Raw genomic sequence first — 6,004 nt, forward strand, 5'->3', positions numbered from 1 at the left:
GTGGTTCAATATTAACATTATAAAGCGATGAGAATGTTGAGCATAATGAATCAGTGTGCATCAATTGATGCAGTATGTGGTCTGGCATTGTCATGATGGAAAATGCAAGGTCTTCCCTGAAAGAGACGACATCTGGATGGGAGCATATGATGTTCTAGAACTTGGATATACCTTTCAGCATTGATGGTGCCTTTCCAGATGTGTAAGCTGCCCATGCCACACACACTCATGCAACCCCATACCATCAGAGATGCAGGCTTCTGAAGTGAGTGCTGATAACAACTTGGGTTGTCCTTGTCCTCTTTAGTCCGGATGACATGGCGTCCCAGTTTTCCAAAAAGAACTTCAAATTTTGATTCGTCTGACCACAGAACAGTTTTCCACTTTGCCACAGTCCATTTTAAATAAGCCTTGGCCCAGAGAAAATGCCTGCGCTTCTGGATCATGTTTAGATATGGCTTCTTTTTTGACCTATAGAGTTTTAGCCGGCAACGGCGAATGGCACGGTGGATTGTGTTCACCGACAATGTTTTCTGGAAGTATTCCTGAGCCCATGTTGTGATTTCCATTACAGTAGCATTCCTGTATGTGATGCAGTGCCGTCTAAGGGCTCGAAGATCACGGGCATCCAGTATGGATTTCCGGCCTTGACCCTTACGCACAGAGATTGTTCCAGATTCTCTGAATCTTTGGATGATATTATGCACTATAGATGATGATAACTTCAAACTCTTTGCAATTTTTCTCTGAGAAACTCTTTTCTGATATTGCTCCACTATTTTTCGCCGCAGCATTGGGGGAATTGGTGATCCTCTGCCCATCTTGACTTCTGAGAGACACTGCCACTCTGAGAGGCTCTTTTTATACCCAATCATGTTGCCAATTGACCTAATAAGTTGCAAATTGGTCCTCCAGCTGTTCCTTATATGTACATTTAACTTTTCCGGCCTCTTATTGCTACCTGTCCCAACTTTTTTGGAATGTGTAGCTCTCATGAAATCCAAAATGAGCCAATATTTGGCATGACATTTCAAAATGTCTCACTTTCAACATTTGATATGTTATCTATATTCTATTGTGAATAAAATATAAGTTTATGAGATTTGTAAATTATTGCATTCCTTTTTTATTCACAATTTGTACAGTGTCCCAACTTTTTTGGAATAGGGTTTGTAATATACATTGCCTTAATAAAACATGTTCTTGAACTTCAGCATTGCGTGATACTATTTCAAAGTGATTTCCATCATTTTTACAGATAATTAATTGTATTTGTGAAAACAAACCTGGAAAGTGATGTGAGGCTTTGAGGAGAAAAACAAGAGATTCTTCATGCATTCCAGTGAATTATTAATGGGGTATATCATAAATTATATTGGGAGAACAGACCACAAATATGCAGTATGTTGTCCTTATTTATACTATTACAGCATTATGCAAAGGGACAAAAGAAAATAATCACAAGGAAAGCAGCGGCTGAAAAGAGCTCTTGCCATAGATATTCTTGTTATAACATGTTACCTTAAAATACCAAGCGTTATGTTCTCATGATGTCTGAAAATATAACATGAAAGATAGATCTATCTATCTATCTATCTATCTATCTATCTATCTATCTATCTATCTATCTATCTATCTATCTATCATCAAAACTAACTAAAACTTTCAAACTGAAAACCTTACAACTAAGCTTTTAAAATTACTTCAAACTTTCTGGCTAGGCTTTTTCAAGCCAAATTAAAGTTTGTCTACAAACTTTTTTATCTAGTTTTGTTATTGATAGCATTGACACTGAGGACGTGAACAGCTCTGAGTATTACGTCACGTGTTGTAATTTAATTATTACAGTAATTGCAACATGGCATGAACACAGCATGAGTTTGGAACAGCGTTCTACACTGTAAAATGTAATTAGTTGAGTTTACTTAGAAAGCTTAATTAAACTGATGGGTTTACTTAAAAAACTTAAGGAAACCGATTGCCTTAAATTTAGCAAGTAAGTTAACTCATCATTTTGAATTGATAAAACTAGCTACCACACAGTACAGAGTACTTAGAAATCTTGAGTATTCACTGTAAAATGTAATTAGTTGAGTTTACTTAGAAAGCTTAATTAAACTGTTGGGTTTAGCTACCACACAGTACAGAGTACTTAGAAATCTTGAGGATTGGTAATTCAGTTTTACAAATTGAGTACTTAGTCCAGTCATGTTAAAAATCTTGTTCACATTATGTAGAAACTGCCTTCAATTTCTCAAGCATTTTTTACTCAGTTGCAACAATGGACCATACATTTATTTGTATTTATTAAACTGGAGATACTGTTGAAAATAATAAAGTTTGATGTCACCATCATGGTGGAAAGTGTTTGCTTTAGTTGGGCTCTTGACCTTGACTTTTAACATTAGTGCTTCTCTGGCTGTCGTAACTCAGTGTTTGTAAGACACAGCTGTTATGGTGAAAAAAGCCAAGAGAAATACTGGGATTGATCTGTTGCATCTTTCCTGATGATATCATTGAATACCCACAGATTTAATCCTGAGGTTTATACTTGATCAAAAGTGTGCTTTGTTACTATAACCAATTAAATATTTTATTGCTGAAACTAGATCAAGAGACTGAGCACGGTTGAGATCATATATTTTTAATATTATATTTGACAAAAAACATTTTGAACTATATAGACACACAGAGACATCAATAATCAGCGTACAAATCTCAACAACGGTGACATGCAATGCATGCTGGGAGCCATCATAAAACTCATCCATGGCTCCCAGCATGCATTGCAGCATGAAGCATGTCACCGTTGTTGAGATGCATACGCTGATTCTTGATGTCTCTGTGTGTCTATATAATTCAAAATGTTTTTTGACTAACATATTAAAAATATGATTTCAACAGTGCTCCGTCTCTTGCTATAGTTTCATTGATTATTAAAAAATACTTATTTGTTTTTAACGACAAACCACACTTTTGATCAAGTATAAACCTCAGGATTAAATCTGTGGGTATTCAATGATATCATCAGGAAAGATGCAACAGATCAATCCCAGTATTTCTCTTGGCTTTTTTCACCATAACAGCTGTGTCTTACAAACACTGAGTTACGACAGCCAGAGAAGCACTAATGTTAAAAGTCAAGGTCAAGAGCCCAACTAAAGCAAACACTTTCCACCATGATGGTGACATCAAACTTTATTATTTTCAACAGTATCTCCAGTTTAATAAATACAAATAAATGTATGGTCCATTGTTGCAACTGAGTAAAAAATGCTTGAGAAAGTTAAGGCAGTTTCTACATAATGTGAACAAGATTTTTAACATGACTGAACTAAGTACTCAATTTGTAAAATTGAATTACCAATCCTCAAGATTTCTAAGTACTCTGTACTGTGTGGTAGCTAAACCCAACAGTTTAATTAAGCTTTCTAAGTAAACTCAACTAATTACATTTTACAGTGAATACTCAAGATTTCTAAGTACTCTGTACTGTGTGGTAGCTAGTTTTATCAATTCAAAATGATGAGTTAACTTACTTGCTAAATTTAAGGCAATCGGTTTCCTTAAGTTTTTTAAGTAAACCCATCAGTTTAATTAAGCTTTCTAAGTAAACTCAACTAATTACATTTTACAGTGTAGCATACTATTTCTGACATACATTTAGTAGCCTATTGTTAGTATGCTGCTCTGAGTTGTGGTAGTCTTATGTATGAATTATTCTAAATTAATCCAAAAATTACTCTGAATATAATGTCTGCAGTTTATGAACACTACAGGAATAACCAATGATTTGCAAGTTATTTACATAAATGTTATGCAAACACACACTTTTACCCTGTTTTTATGTTTTACCCTGATGTTTGTCTTTATTTTGTACATATTTTCAATTTATTTTACCAGTGTAAATTTACTTATGGCACATTTTCACTCTTGGTATGATTAGACTATTCAGGAATTTTTTTATTTTTTATTTTGTGAAAGTGGCTTAAAAATAAATAAATAAAATGTTACAAAACATTTTTTTCACTCTTTTTAAGTAAATATTTAAAATGCAAGTTCCAATAACAGTGTAATGTACATGCTTTCTCACAGCTTAATACAATCATTATCTTCTACTTCTGTACAACTGTGACATCATCGCCCAATCGGCCCAACGGTGGTTTCCCACAGGATGGGGAAGGTTTCTTGCGCATTCAGTCTTTTCAGTGTGGCAAAGTAGTGTAATTACTTAATTAAACTATTATCTGACTCCATTTTATTATGACCTTGAATTTAGGTTAGAATGCCAATTGATTATTGACTATTTATATGATCATTTATCTAGACATTTGATTATTCTATTTAACTCTTTACTCTTATTGTACTCGTTCATTCAGTTCTCAGAGTTGCACAGGGTCCTCGCACCAGCTGTTATGAGGGCACACGATCACAAACTCGCCAGTCTGATCAATAACCAGAGGTTATGGCTAAAGCAATTTAACAATGCTGCCCATGCTTGCTATTGTTAAAAGGTACCCATGTAGCCCTATACAATCGCCAGTATAACAACTTTTAAAACTGTTAAAACTCCGACAATAATCAGGGGTTATGACCAGTACTATGAGGTAATGTCGCCCCTCGATAGTAATTTATCTGGCCCCATATAGTAAATAATATATCTATATAACAACTTAAAGCAGAGGCAATGACCAGAGGTTATGATCAGTACACCTTTGTCTAGCCCCATATAGTGAATGTGATTGCATAACAACTTAGTTAAAGTCAAGCAGTTAGTCAAAAATCTAGATTCTCGCCAGATGTGCCCCATGCTCCATACAACCCGAGATCTAGTATGTACTTAACCCTGGTCGTAGATTTGCGGTAACAACGGATACATCGTAATCTACTGAAGTCAATAATTTCAGAGTCAGAATAAAGCCAAATGTAACAATTTATTAGTCAGGTAAATGTATCATTCCAATTACATTTAAAGATGATCAATACAAAACATCAAATGCTCAGAAAATTAGTAAAAAGATGCATACCTGACATTAGAAAAATACACATTGCTGAGTGTCCTGGACTGTGGGCTGATCTTACAGAATCACTCGAGCCTCCTGCAACATCTCAGACCAAGATAGAAACTTCTTTCAGATGGAAACATGAGTTCACAATGGGAATTTTCATTAATCAGGGTCCTAGACTGAGTACTTTACACCTTTTGGGGACAGAAGGCCATTTGCATGAAAGACCCTGTGAAGGTGGACACACACATTACAGAGAGCAAAATATCTCTACAATCTTATAAACTTTATTAGCTTCTGGTTTACATCTGTGGGAATGAGACCTTTGTACCAGTCGCACTGAGACATTTCAAATGATACCAAATATTATAGTGTATAGTATGTATAGTGTTGTATGATAACTGTTCACATTAAACCATATAGATTTTGGGTGAATTTCAGGTAATCTCTGCATGTAGTGAGAAGAGATGGGGGAAGAGGGGGTGAAGGAAAGGAAATGTACATTAAGACAGTGCTGAGGTGTGATCGACTCAGTGTGATTGCGTCTCGGAAGGGGATGCTAATTTTGCAAGAGAGATTTCAAATGTTAATTTCCTTTGTTTTCTCAAAGAGTAGCCCTCTCTTGGTCCAGCATCAGTCTTACACTACCATCATCTAACTTTCAGTCTTGATGTGTGTTGAGAGTGTCTTGTCTTTTGTCTCGCTGGTGGACCTCCAGATCATCCTGTAGTGAAGTGGACACAACCACATACACCTCCACAATGTATTGACACATTTTAAATGTCACTTCAGCATTGCATTAATCTCTTAGTGTTTCATCCAGCCTTCTAACTATACCTTAAACTGACAAAACTATGAAGGGGTGGATTCTGGAATCCACTGCCATTTTAAGTTATTAATCAACATTTATCTTTCTGTTAAATTATTTGAATGGCTTCTTCAGCATATTTTAAAGCATTTATTTTCCTTTTCAAACAATAGAAAATCATTTTGAATAT

Source organism: Chanodichthys erythropterus, chromosome 15, assembly GCF_024489055.1.
Source record: "Chanodichthys erythropterus isolate Z2021 chromosome 15, ASM2448905v1, whole genome shotgun sequence".
Lineage (NCBI taxonomy): Eukaryota > Metazoa > Chordata > Actinopteri > Cypriniformes > Xenocyprididae > Chanodichthys > Chanodichthys erythropterus.